The sequence below is a fragment of the Pan troglodytes genome, chromosome 15 (assembly GCF_028858775.2).
Source record: "Pan troglodytes isolate AG18354 chromosome 15, NHGRI_mPanTro3-v2.0_pri, whole genome shotgun sequence".
Taxonomy (NCBI): Eukaryota; Metazoa; Chordata; class Mammalia; order Primates; family Hominidae; genus Pan; species Pan troglodytes.
In genome coordinates this window covers 61,466,859-61,481,371 of record NC_072413.2, presented here as the reverse complement: position 1 = coordinate 61,481,371, position 14,513 = coordinate 61,466,859, and the positions used below count along the sequence as shown (strand labels likewise).

Below are 14,513 nucleotides of genomic sequence, written 5' to 3'. Positions count from 1 at the left end.
TGTATTTCATTCCCCCAAACATCTAATACGATGAGTAAATAGTTTCTCAAGCAGTACTTGATTGACTTCTTTTTCCTCTTTTTTTGAGGTGGAGTCTCACTCTGTCACCGAGGCTGGAGTACAGTGGTGAGATCTCAGCTCACTGCAACCTCCGCCTCCTAGGTTCAAGCCATTTTCCTGCCTCAGCCTCCCAAGTAGCTGGGACTATAGGCGTGAGCCACCACGCCTGGCTAATATTTGTATTTTTAGTAGAGATGGGGTTTTGCCATGTTTGCCAGGCTGGTCTTGAACTCCTGACCTGAAGTGATCCTCCTGCCTTGGCCTCCCAAAGTGCTGGGATTGCAGGTGTGAGCCACCGTGCCTGGCCAATTGACTTCTTGGGTGGGTTTTGTTTTTGTTTTTGTTTTTGCTTTTTTTTTGATTGCGAAGAAAAGTTTTGCTTGCCAAGAAAATGTGAGAGGTATTTGGAACTTTGAAATTTATAATCTATACAATACGTACAGGTCTTGGGCAAGTGGCTACTCAGGTGTTATGGTGGAAATAATCTATACCTGTGCCTGATTCTTGATTGGGAAGAAAAATTTGGAAGTAGTTTAGAGAGTGATTCAAAACTTCTCATATTCCCTAGCTCTTTTAATCTATTTCATTTCTGAATAATGAAGTGGTGTATTCAAATTTTGCACTCAGAGGACACTGGCATGTGATTTTGGGACTGCATGCTTAATCAGAACTTGAAAGAGTTTTTGTTTTGCTTTGCTTTGCTTTGAAAACCAGGGCTCTGCCCTTCTTAGTAAAGCATATTTTGGGGCAGGGAGGCATACTGATTGGGATTTTTTCCAAATGGTTTTCCTCACGTCTTGCCATTGGAACCTCTTAAATAAGGGCTTTCAAGGCTCCCATGCAGTTCTGGTAGTTTCAGTATACCTAAGAGAAGACAGGTTATTAATGATTTTCAGATGTGAAATTCATTAAACTATATAGTAAATTAAAGTGCTTTTGGGGAAGGATAATAGTAGGGAGTATTGAAACAGAACATCTAAAACAACTGTCTTCCTTGCAGTGTTAACATGTGATATAAATGTGGTGTTTTTTGCCCTTACTGCTTGCCTTATGTTACCTCCTTTGCTCTGGAACAGTTGTTTTCAGACTTCAGTGTGCATAGGAATCACCTGAGAAATTGGTTGGAGTTGTTGATTTGCTTTTACCTGGGGGATATGCAGTCCAGATGGTTCAAATGCTTTTTGAGCAGACTGGATATTGCTTTGGAAGTGTCATAGTGCTTGTTTCTAACCTCTACATAGAGGCCCGTTCCTGCCTGTCACTCCACACCCCACGTTCTTCAATGGCCTCAGTGCCTTTGCTCTATTCATTCCTCCTAAGATGGAAATTCATCTTCTGTCTCCTTAGGGCTCAGCTCAAGAGGAGGCCTTCCCAAGAAGCTTTGTCTAGTCTAGCTCACTCTGATGATGCCTTTCCCAAAATCCCTCTGTACATACAGTAGTTAAAAAAAAAATGGCTGACTTTCCCTGTTTGGCTCTTGTAGTATGTAATTTTTTATTTATGGTCTGTATTGCTCATTGGACCATTCCTGTATATTGCACTGCTTTACTGGTTATCTTTCAAGGTTCCCATGTGCAACTTCAGAGGTTGTGCAGTACATAATATTAATGTGCTAGTCCTCTGTCTTTATATTTTTGTTTGTGAGATGAGGTTTCTTGCTATGTTGCCCAGGCTGGTCTCAAACTCCTGGGCACAAGTGATTTTCCTGCCTTGGCCTCGCAAAGTGCTGGGATTACAAGTGTAAGCCATTGCACCCGGCCTAGCTATTGACTATTACTGTATTTCATGAGGTTTCAGACACCCTTTTCTGATAGTTTTCTACTGGTAGATTTGCTTTTATAAAATTTTATAAAATTTCAACATGGTAATATTTATCCTTCCTATAGCTGGCATTTGTGTATTGTGGTGGGAGTGTTTTCTTTTTCTTTTTTATTTTTTTGAGATGGAGTCTTGCTCTGTCACCCAGACTTGAGTGCAGTGGCATGATCTCAGCTCACTGCAACTTCTGCTTCCCAGGTTCAAGCAGTTCTCCTGCCTCAGTCTCCCGAGTAGCTGGGATTACAGGCACACACCACCATGCCTGGCTAATTTTTGTATTTTTAATAGAGATAGGGTTTCACCAGGCTGGTCTCGAACTCCTGACCTCATGATTTGCCTGCCTTGGCCTCCTAAAGTGCTGGGATTACAGGCGTGAGCCATTGCATCCTGGCAAGTGGGAGTGTTTTCATTATGCCACCTTCTGTGGGGTCCTCATGGCAAGTGAGGTGTTGAGCAGGATGAATCTTGTCACCCTCAGGACTTTGAGAAGGGAAGTTAGGGGTGTCAGGAGGCCGGGCATCACCTCCTGCCTCTAAGTCTGGTGCCCTCTGCTTCATGCTATGTCGATGGTTCCATTTAAAAAAACAACTTCCAGCTGGGTGCAGTGGCTCACATCTGTAATCCCACCACTTTGGGAGACCAGGGCAGGTGGATCACTTGAGGCCAGAAATTTGAGACCAGCTTGGCCTACATGGTGAAACCGCGTCTCAACTAAAAATACAAAAATTAGCTGGGCGTGGTAGTGCGTGCCTATAATCCCAGCTACTCGGGAGGCTGAGACAGAAGAATTGCTTGAACTTTGGAGGTGGAGGCTGCAGTGAGCTGAGATCTCGCCACTGCACTCCAGCCAGGCCGACAGAATAAAACTGTGTCTCAAAAAAATAAAAAATTAACAAAAACTCTAATTTTTATTTGGAAATAATTTTAGACAAAGTAGCAAAAATAGAGAACTCAGATTGCTTCCCCTAATACTGGCAACTAACTGTCTTCTCCATTTTTTATTGCTGAGTATGGTTCAGTTTTGAATATATGTCACCACCATATTTTTTAACAGCTTTATTGAGACATAATTCACGTACTATACAGTTCACTCATCTAAAGTGTGCAATTCATTAGTTTTTAGTATGTTCACAGAGTTGTATAACCATCACCACAATCTATTTTTAGAACATTTTTATCACCTCAGAATGAAATTCTGTACCCATTAGCAGTCACTCCTCATTCCTCTCTCTACCTTCTCTCTCCAGCTGCAGGCAATCACTGATCTACTTTAATCACTAATCTACTTTATGTATCTCTGGATTTGCCTATTCTGGACATTTGATGTAAAATTTCCACCATCATTATATCTTATTAACATTTTCTTTTTTTTTTTTGAGACGGAGTCTTGCTCTGTCGCCCAGGCTGGAGTGCAGTGGCACTATATCGGCTCACTGCAAGCTCCGCCTCCCGGGTTCACGCCATTCTCCTGCCTCAGCCTCCCGAGTAGCTGAGACTACAGGCGCCCGCTACCACGCCCGGCTAATTTTTTTTTGTATTTCTTTTAGTAGAGATGGAGTTTCACTGTGTTAGCCAGGATAGTCTTGATCTCCTGACCTGGTGATCTGCCCGCCTCGGCCTCCCAAAGTGCTGGGATTACAGGCATGAGCCACTGCGCCCGGCCCTTATTAACATTTTCTATGCAGATCCTGGCTCTCCCTCTTACAAGTGTCTGACTGTGGACTTGTCATTTAATTTGTCTCTACCTTGGTTTCCTGATTTGTAAAGTGGGAGATAATAATAGTATGTAGATGTAGAGTTGTAAGAATTAAATGAGTTAACATGTGGAAAGCACTTGGCTCCAATTTGTACTCTATAAATTTTAGCTGCTGTTACACTAGGATGTCATAGTTTTTCTTTTTCTTTTTTTTTTTTTTTAGAGATGCGGTCTTACTCTGTCACCCAGGCTGATTGTGTAGTGGTGCAATCATAGCTTGCTGCCACCTTAAAATCCCAGGCTCAAGAGATCCTCCTGCCTCAAGCCTCCTGAGTAGTTGGGACCACAGATGCACTACCATGCCTGGCAATTTTTAAAAATTTTCTTGTAGAGACGGCAGTCTTGCTATATTGCCTATCTATGTTGCTCTATTGTCTCAAACTCTTGGCCTCAAGAGATCCTCCTGCCGTGACCTCCCAAAGCCCGCTGTGCCCACCCAGGGATCTGTCATATTTCTAATTGGTTCATTTATAGTCTTCCATATTGGTATTTACTGTTTCTGTGTCATTACCAGTTAACCATACAAGTATGTAACAATTATTCATATCAGTTTTATTATTTTGTCCTAAATCCTGAGTTTAGAATTTAGTCAATGTAAACGATTTCCTGTCACAAAGACTTAGCTGGTAAAAAGAACTGCAGCATTTGGCATTGTAAGTATGCATCTTCATTTGGCACCTTGGTGTATTTATTTGAATGAGAGGTGATGTACCCATCTGATTTAGTTAAAGTCAAAATAAATCTAGGGCGTCGGTTTCTGAAAACCAAGTTTTACTTTCATTAAAGTGAATTTCTTTCAAGAAAAGTTGCTTTTGAAACTAATTTTTTAAAAACACATTTATTTCTCATAGACTTTCAATATCAAAGGGTAGACAATATGTTCCCATAAGAAAAATTCATAGTGCCCAAAACATACCCATCACCACCCCCTCTATAGATGGGAAAACTGCTGAGGTTTAATTTGAGTGATGTGCAGGATAGTTAAATGAAGCTTGAGAAATACCTGTTTACAATAGTGTGACTACACATTGTCAAAATAATTTTCAGCATAAATAATGAGTCAAATCCAGATTAGGATGTGGCAGAGGGATTGTGAAATACCAGACAAAAAACTGGAGATATTGGGCTAGGAACCAGAAGATCTGGGATCAGGACTTGCTACCAGTCAGCTGAATGACCCGGAGCAAGCCACTTAAGTTCTTTGGGCCAGTTTCCTCATCTGTAAAATGAGACAACTGGACTAGAATAGATGGTCTCTTGGGGCTTATCCAGAGCAAAAATTCCTTGGTTTCTTTTTTTTTTTTTTTCTGAGATAGAATCCCAGTCTGTCTTCCAGGCTGGAGTGTAGTGGTGCGATCTCAGCTCAGTACAACCTCTGCCTCCCAGGTCCAAGTGATTCTCCTGCTTCAGCCTCCCGAGTAGCTGTGATTACAGGCACGCAGCACCACCACGCCTGGCTAATTTTTGCATTTTTAGTAGAGACAGGTTTTGCCGTGTTGGCCAGGCTGGTCTCGAACTCCTGACTTCAGGTGATCCACCCACCTCGGCCTCCCAAAGTGCTGGGATTACAGGTGTGAGCCCCTGCACCCAGCCTTATTTCTCATAATAACAAGATACTACCAAATATTGATTAATTTAGAGAAATCTCTAAATTTGTGTTTTTGCTGCTCTTTTTCTCATCCTTATTACTGCCATAGCCCTTCTAGTTTCACAGTGAGGTGGCTATTTTATGATTTGTATTTTTACATTTCTGCTATCATATATATTTTTCTCTCTTTTAGGCAGCTCTGACCTGTGATATGTTCAAAATTGTATTAAGGTTTTAGTTACAGATACTCTGGTTGGGTAGTGGAGCTCAAACCAAAACCAACCTTCTCTCTTTGGTGGTGGAAATGGAAGCTGGCACATTCTGTGTTCCAGTATGTCCTGGGGCCTTTTTATGAGTAGCTGCATTTCTTAAAAATTGCCTGTGATGAAGTAAACGTGCATATATAAATGATTTTCATGACTAATTTTGATTTTAAATTTGGAAATACAGTTTTATAGGGGGAAAACATTGGTACCTGACACACAATAAATTTTCACTTACGATTCCTAATATTTACTTTAAAGAGCCATTCTGCTTGTAACTAGGCAGTTTTATATTTCATAGTCTCTGCCAGTGGTTTCTAATTTTGGGCCACGAATGCTGGAGAGGTATATGAAGTTGTTATAAGGGATTTGATTATCCAAATGAACCCCTATCTGCAGACTGATTTGTACTGGTGTTTTCTGATGTATATAGGGATTTGTGACTAATGAAGAATTATTTAAGGCTGGATCAGTGGTTCATGCCTGTGATCCTAGCACTTTGTTAAGCCAAGGTGGGAGGATTACTTGAGCTTGGGGAAGTCGCGGCTGCAGTAAGCCATGTTTGTGCCATCTCACTCCAGCCTGGGTGACAGAGTGAGACTCTGTCTGGAAAAAAAAAAAAATTACTTAAAAGTACTTCCTGAATTCATAAAAATGTTTTGTTATTGTATTTTCTTTAGTGATATTAATGAAGATCCAAGACACTTAAAAACCTTCCAAAGGTTCATACACACAAAACTTGAAAAACATCCTTTTCTAAAACCATGTCAAGCAAAGCATGATGTAGACTTAAAAAGAAAAAAAAAAAAAAAAGAAAAGAAAAGAAATGATGTCAAGAGGTTAGTGAAGTGGACAGAGAGGTCAACCTGATAGTATACATTTTTTTAAAAGCATGCATATATTTTGTAGTTTCTTTTGTAAGTAGAACTTAGAGAATTTAAGCAATCTTTGCTTTTTCACTGAATAAAAACCACACTGTTTGTCTTTAGGACATTAAGTCTCAAGAAAAAAAACAAACATTTAAAAAATCCCTCAAGACTTGGTTGATACTACCTGAAAAAGCTCTCTAAATTACAAAGAAGAGATATTAAGTTCATTTCTGATAAGATGGTTAGTTTTGTTGACTGAATTGACATCATGCTCAAAATAAGACATAAGCTGTAGGAACTAAATTCAGTTATTGCCAGAAGTTCACCACATACCAAATGTATTATTCTAAGTGAATAAGAAAGTGAGATTTATTGATATTATAATAGAAATATTGAACAGTAGAGAAGTGTGATGCCAGGTGATGCCACTAACGTGAGTATGCTTCTGGCCATTAAAGGAGGATGTTGTATGACATCTTGCATCAGTCATTGATTTACCTTTCCACTTTCTGCATAAACCTTGAGCAGGTTCATGTTTTTTTTGTTGTTGTTGTTTGTTTTTTGAGATGGAGTCTCCCTCTGTCGCCCAGGCTGGAGCACACTGGTACAGTCTTGGCTCACTGCAACCTCTGCCTCCCAGTTTCAAGCGATTCTCCTGCCTCAGCCTCCTCAGTAGCTGGGATTACAGGCATGTGCCACCATGTCCGGCTAATTTTTGTGTTTTTTGTAGAGACGGGTTTCACCATGGTGACCAGGCTGGTCTCGAACTCCTGACCTCAAGTGATCCACCTCTGCCTCCCAAAGTGCTAGGATTACAGGGGGGAGCCACTGCATCTGGCCAGGTTCATGTGTTTTTATACTCATTTAGTTACCCTGTATTTTTTTAGTTATCTTTGGAGATGGAAGAGGTGTGGATAATCCAGAGATGATGCTTGTAGTCAAGAAAGAGTAATTGTGGCCTTTTGATGGGGAGCCAAGTTTTATGAAATCCCACGGAGTCAGTCTTCAGATCCAGGGTTCTAATTGGCTAGAGATCTTGCAAGTTATTTTGCCATGTTGTTTTTTGAAGGGAAAGGAAATACTGTCATATGTTTATGCATCTGTATATAAAATGGTTAGAAATGGTATCATATAGGTATTGTATGTTTGTGATCATAACTGCCTGAATAAAGGTTAAAATGTCATGGGAAAATGGGAAAACTTAAGCAGGAGGAAATAGAGATAGTTTATTTTTAGCAATTTAGAATGTTCCATTTAAAAGCAGTTAAACTGGCTAGAGCTGTGGACAGGGGGAGGGGTACTGGGGTGGTTTAAAGGCCATAGCTATTATGGTGAGTGCCTGACATTTTGATTTGAAGTGTGTCTCTGCCTGTGTATTTTAGAACCAGAAAAATTCTTGGAAAACTACCTTTTTTTTTTTTTTTAAACTGTGTACCCAGATAAAATAGTTTGTTATTCCAAATCTAGAATTGAGATTTTAATTTTTATTAGTTGTTATTTCTGTCAGTCTTTCAGGCATTTGGCTTCTTTGCTTATTCTTTTAAGATTTAAGTCGGAGAAGAAAAATCACATCCATTAGTTTTGATTACTCAGATCAATAAATTGAAAAGGAAAATTAGAATCATTTAAATTTGACTGCATATGATGAGATTCTGCTAAATTAAACTATAAATTACATGTTTATTAAGCACTTTATAAACACTTACTAAAACAATGTTCTAAATTGAACTATTTCCCTCTGTATATGTTCTTAGTTATTGATGGGTTATGGTTCAAGGGGCGAGCTGGATGAGGTTTCTTAACTCTTTGAGGTTGGTTTGGCAAATTTAATTAAGCCTTAAGTGGCTCACTCTTTTTTTTTTTCTGAGACAGAGTCTTACTCTGTTGCCCAGGCTGGAGTGTAGTGGCGTGATCTTGGCTCATTGCAATCTCCGCCTCCCAGGTTCAAGCGATTCTTGTGCCTCAGCCTGTAGAGACAGGGTTTTACCATGTTGGCCAGGCTGGTCTCTAACTGCTGACCTCAGGTGATCCGCCTGCCTTGGCCTCCCAAAGTGCTGGGATTACAGGCATGAGCCACTGTGCCTGGCCAAGTGGCTCACTCTTGAGGGCTCAAGCAGTGTTGGAATAATGTTGCTGGATAAACGGTGAACACCAATACATCCCAGTGTATGATGCAGAATAATCCACAAAGCATGATTTATAGAAGTAGTGATATTTAACAAAGAAAATCTTCAACACTTAATATGTAAAATGATCAGTGCAAATTGTTTTTAAGTCTTGGTCTTGAAAAATACTGTAGATGGCTTAAAAACCATATGCTTGGCTGGGCATGGTGGCTCACACCTGTAATCCCAGCACTTATGAAAGGCTGAGGCGGGAGGATCGCTTGAGCCCAGGAGTTGGGACCAGCTCGGGTAACATAGGGAAACGTTGTCTCTACAAAAATCAAAGAAACTAGCCGGGCAAGGTGGTACGTGCCTGTTTTCTCAGTTACTTGGGAGGCTGAGGCAGGAGGATCATTTGCACGCAGGAGGTTGAGGCTGCAATGAACCATGATTGCACCACTGCACTCCAGCCTGGGTTACAGAGAGAGATCCTCTCTTGAAAAAACAAACAAAAAAACCCCAAAAATGCTTGCCAAAAAAAAAAAAAAAGAAATTAGTATATATTCTTTTAGACTTTTTTGTCTACATATACATATATGTAGACATGTTTATTTTACTTTATTTATTTTTTTTAATGGAGCCTTGCACTGTCACCCAGGCTGAAGTGCAGTGGCACAATTTCAGCTCACTGCAACCTCTGCCTCCCGGGTTCAAGCAGTTCTCCTGCCTCAGCCTCCCTAGTTGCTGGGATTACAGGTCACCACATTGCCCAGCTAACTTTTTTTTTTTTTTTTTTTTGTATTTTTAGTAGAGACGGGGTTTTACCATGTAGGCCAGGCTGGTCTTTAACTCCTGACCTCAAGTGGTCTGCCCATCTCAGCCTCCCAAAGTGCTGGGATTTCAGGCGTGAACCACCGTTCCTGGCCAGACATGTTTATTTTTATAAAAATAGTACTGTACTCTTTCTCTCTCACTATATATATTTTTATGAATTTTTTTGTGTGTGTGTCTTTGAGACAGAGTCTCACTCTGTCACCCAGGCTGGAGTGCAGTGGCGCGTTCTTGGCTCACTGCAACCTCCTCTTCCCGGGTGCAAGTGATTCTCCTGCCTCAGCCTCCCAAGTAGCTGGGATTACTGGTGCATGCCTCTGGGCCAGCTAATTTTTGTATTTTTAGTAGATACGGGGTTTCACCATGTTAGCCAGGCTGGTCTCCAACTCCTGACATCCAGTGATCTGCCTGCCTCAGCCTTCCAAAATGCTGGGATTACAGGCATGAGCCACCATGCCTGGCCTTTTTGTTTTTGCTTTTTGTTTTTTGAGATAAGGTCTGGCACTATTGCTCAGCCTGGTGTGCAGTGGCGTGATCTTGGCTCACTGCAGCCTCCGCCCCCTGGGCTCAAGCCATCCTCCCATCTCAGCCTCCCAAGTAGCTAGGTAACTACAGGCACGCACCACCATGCTTGGCTAGTTTTTGTATTTTTTGTAGAGATGGGATTTTGTCATGTTGTCCAGGCATGTCTTGAACTGGTGAGCTCAAGTAATCCACCCACCTCAGCCTCCCAAAATGCTGGGATTACAGGCATGATCCACCATGTTGGCCTCTGTGAATGTTTCATTTCCTACTGAAAAGTTTGTCATTTTTTTTTTGGTTGTCTTTTTTTTTTTTTTTTTTTTTAATGGCTGTACAGCCGGGCGCGGTGGCTCATGCTTGTAATCCCAGCACTTTGGGAGGCTAATAGGGGCAGATCACCTGAAGTCAGGAGTTCAAGACCAGGCTGGCCAACCTGGTAAGACTCTGTGTCTACTAAAAATACAAAAAATTAGCCGGGTGTGGTGGTACACACCTGTAATCCCAGCTACTCAGGAGGCTGAGGCAGGAGAATTGCTTAAACCCAGGAGGTGGAGGTTGTAGTGAGCTGAGAATGTGTCACTGCCCTCCAGCCTGGGCAGCAGAGTGAGACTCTGTCTCATAAATAAATAAATAAATAAATGGCGGTACAGTCTTCTAAGGTATGAATAAGTAGTAACTTACTTAAGACCACTTTCTTATTGATAACATCTGGAGCATTTTTATTTTACTGCTGTTGTAAACAACGCTGGTGGGGAGCTACTTAAGACATATCTCTGTGTTCACATAGGGGAGTGTGTCTATAGGATACATTCTTAAAAGTGGAATTCTGGGTAAAAACTAAAAGCCTTGTCAGGTGCTGCTAAATTGCTTTAGACGTTGCGTTTTACATTTCTAGTAGAGTATTTGAGAATACCTTCTTCCTACAGTTTAAACAGTTAAAATTTAAAGCTATAATTTTAAAAAGAACAAGTAACCCACTTTAGGAGTTGGAACATCATCTGAATACTTGACCATCATTACTGGTTAATCTTATTTTTAAAAGTTTACAAACTAAATTAGTTAGTGAGGCAGATAGCATCACTTCCACAGTGATTTAAGAATCCTGTGTCATTTGAAGCTCACCTGTTTAATATTCCTAGAGTACTTCATTATATTGTTATTCTTCATGTTTAGTAATATCAGAAATTTTGTCAGAAATATGTCTTGCCACATGTGCAAAACTAACAGCTTGAGTACAGTTTGTCACGCCGGATACAGTGTAAGCAGCCTTTATTTAGCTGCTGTCACAACTGTTTCTGGTGTTTTTGCTCTCTACCAATGATTCTCACCTAGGGGTTCTTTTGCTCCCCTCCCCCTCCCCCCACCACACACACACGCACACGCACACACACACACACGCGGTAATTTGGCAATGTCTGGAGAGACCTGGTTGTGACACTTGAGAGAGGATTGAAGCGGGAAAGAGTAAGGACTTGCTACTGGCATCTAGTGGCAGACAGGCCAGGGATGCTGCTAAATATTCTATAGTTCACAGAAGAGCTGCTCACAATAAATAGTTATCTGATTAGCTTGGCTTGGTGGCAAGTGCCTGTAGTCCCAGCTACACAGGAGGCGGAGGCAGAGGCAGGAGGATCACTTGAGCCCAGGAGTTTGGGGTTAAAAAAAAAAAAAACAACCCACCAAACCAAAAAAGAGTTATCTGGGCCTGACTATCAACAGTGCTTTACACAAAGGAGTTAGGGTGCTCTATCATACAACTATCTGATGATTCTTTTGCTTAAACTGATTCTACCCCATTTCTTATGGCTGCATGCCACACTCACCTTTAGTAGATCAGAATTCCTTGCCTAGAGCGGCTGGCTACTCTTGACTTTGTGTTGCTGTTTCTAGCTTTTTCATGTTTTGCTCAGTGGTAGGGACAGGCAGGCCAATTTAGTAGAGCTTGACAAAGTGAAGCCTGGTATCTTCTATGAGGCTATAAACGTTGTCTAAAGACGCCATTTCTGGTTCTGATAAGGCTCCTGGTAATTCCTGGACTGGAAGACTTGGCTGTCATTGTTTTGCTGTTAAGTACCCCTTCCACTCAAATGCAAAAGTAAAACACACACATGCCACCATCCTTCCCAACCAAACCAAAACAAAAAAATTCAACAAACAAAAACAAAACACTTGATGATCAAGGAGAGCCTATGATAACTCTTCTTATTCCACATTTCAAGTTTGTACTTGATCTGTGCCATCATACAAGAAACCCAACTGGTATGACTGTCCTGAGTGCATTTCCAGTGAAGAGGCTGGGAGAGTCCAAAAGAATGTTTTGAGTCATCAGATCCTTTTAAAATGTCAGATTCTTTCCATGGGATTAATTTAAACCTGTTATGACCCTTTAAAAATTTTTATAAGAGGCCTCAGAGCCATAATAACATGGAATACTGCTTGTTTAGTAGAAGCCTTTCTAAAGGCCACCTTTATATTTGGTTTAATTTTTTACATTGTCAACCATCATATAAGAGAGAAACAGGAATTTTTGATTCCTTAACTGGGAAGAACAGCTGCGTGGTGCAGAAAGTCTCATGAAGTAAGTCTCCTTTTGAATAAAAAGGAAGCTCTCCTGTTAGAAAATAAAGCATTATTATTTTTTCTTCCTTTATCATGAAAATTTAGGTTTAGGCTAAGCATATTAGGTGTATATAAAGGTGTAAAAAATCAGTGTGCTTTTAAGATAAACCTGTAATTCTTGTTCAGAGGTAGTAAGCTGTAGGTCGGGTTATTGAAGAACAGAGAATGATTAGGTTTCTTTTGTGAACACAGAAAGAGATTCTGGGCTCTTCCAGGGCCTAGGGAATGGAAAGTTTTCCCCTTTGTTTCTTGATGTGTTTCTTTGTCCCCTTTGTTTCCTTTATTGTCTTACTTTAGTGCTCCCCAATAAAAATAAGATACCACAAATGTAGGACACATATGTAATTTTAAATTTTCTAGTAGCCAGATTTTTAAAAAGTGAAAAACAGAAGAAATTGATTAATTAATTAATTTTTTTGAGATGGAGTTTCATTCTTGTCACCCAGACTGGAGTGCAATGGTGCAATCTCTGCTCACTGCAACCTCTGCCTCCCAGGTTTAAGCGATTCTCCTGCCTTAGCCTCCTGAGTAGCTGGGACTACAGGTGCATGCCACCATGCCTGGCTAATTTTGTATTTTTAGCAGAGACGGGGTTTTCCCATGTTGGCCAGGCTGGTGTCGATCTCCTGACCTCAGGTGATCTGCCCACCTTGGCCTCCCAAAGTGTTGCCATTATAGGCATGAGCCACCGCGCCCAGTCTGAAATTAATTTTAATAATATACTTTTTTTAACTCAGTATATCTAAAATATTATCATTTCAACATGTAACCAATATAAAAATGAGCTATTTTTAGATTCTTTTTTTCACACTACATCTTTGAAGTCTCATGTGTATTTTATATTTACAGCATATCTCAATAAGGACTGGTCATACTGCTTTTTTTTAAAAATTATAGATTCAGGGAGTCCACGTACAGGTTTGTTACATGAATATATCACTCTATGCTGAGGTTTGGTTTCGAATTGAACTTGTTATCCAAATAGTGAACATAGTATCCAGTGGGTAGTTTTTCAACCCTTGCCACCTGGCTTCCCCCTTCTAAAGTCCCCAGTGTTTATTGTTCGTATCTTTATGTTCATGTGTACCCAATGTTTAGCTCCTACTTATAAGTGAAAATATGCAGCATTTGGCTTTCTGTTCCTGTGTTAATTCAGTTAGGATAATGACCTCCAGCTGTATTCACGTTGCAAAGGACGTGATTTCATTCTTCTTATGCTGCATAGTATTCCATGGTGTATATGTTCCACATTTTTTTTTTTATCCAGTCCACTGTTGAAGGTTGATTCCATATCTTTCCTATTGTGAATAGTGCTATGATAAACATGAGAGTGCAGGTGTCTTTTTAGTTGAACAACCATTTATTTTTCTTTGGGTATATACCCGGTAATGGAATTGCTGGGTCAAATGGTAATTCTATTTTTAGTTCTTTGAGAAATCTCCAAACTGCTTAACATAGGGGCTGAACTAATTTACAATCCCATCATCAGTGTATGAGCGTTCCTTTTTCTCTGCAACCTTGCCAACGTGTTATTTTTTGACTTTTTAATAGTACTCATTCCGACTGGTGTGCGATGGTATCTCTTTGTGATTTTGATTTGCATTTCCCTGATGATTAGTGATAGTGAGCATTTTTTCATAGGCTTGTTGACTGCTCGTATGTCCTCTTTTGAGAAGTGTTTGCTCATGTCCTTTGCCCACTTTTTAATGGGGTTGTTTTTTTCTTGTTGATTTGTTTGAGTTTCTTCTAGATTCTGGATATTAGTCCTTTGTCAGATGTGTAGTTTGCAGATATTTTCTCCCATTCTGTAGGTTGTCTGTTTACTCTGTTGATAATTTCTTTCACTGTGCAGAAGTGCTTTAGTTTAATTAGGTTCCACTTGTCAACTTTTGATTTTATTGCATTCCAGAATGATATTTCCTATGTTTTATTCTAGAATTTTTATAGTTTTGAGATCTTACATTTAAGTCCTTAATCCATTTTGAGTTAATTTTTGTATATGGTGAAAGGTGTAGGGGTCGAGTTTCGGTCTGCATATGGTTAGCCAGTTTTCCCAGCACAATTTATTGGCTAGGTAGGACT

The 14,513-nt window shown here is 40.3% G+C and overlaps 1 protein-coding gene across 10 annotated transcripts in view; it reads left to right on the top strand.

Moving 5' to 3' along the window:
- PPP2R5E (protein phosphatase 2 regulatory subunit B'epsilon) overlaps positions 1-14,513 on the top strand; it is a 169,595-nt gene that overhangs the window by 37,284 nt on the left and 117,798 nt on the right. Inside the window, exon 1 of one of the 10 annotated variants that reach the window (XM_054665689.2) lies at positions 7,617-7,685. The gene's annotated coding sequence lies outside the window, so the exon portion shown is untranslated. 10 annotated transcript variants of the gene reach the window in all.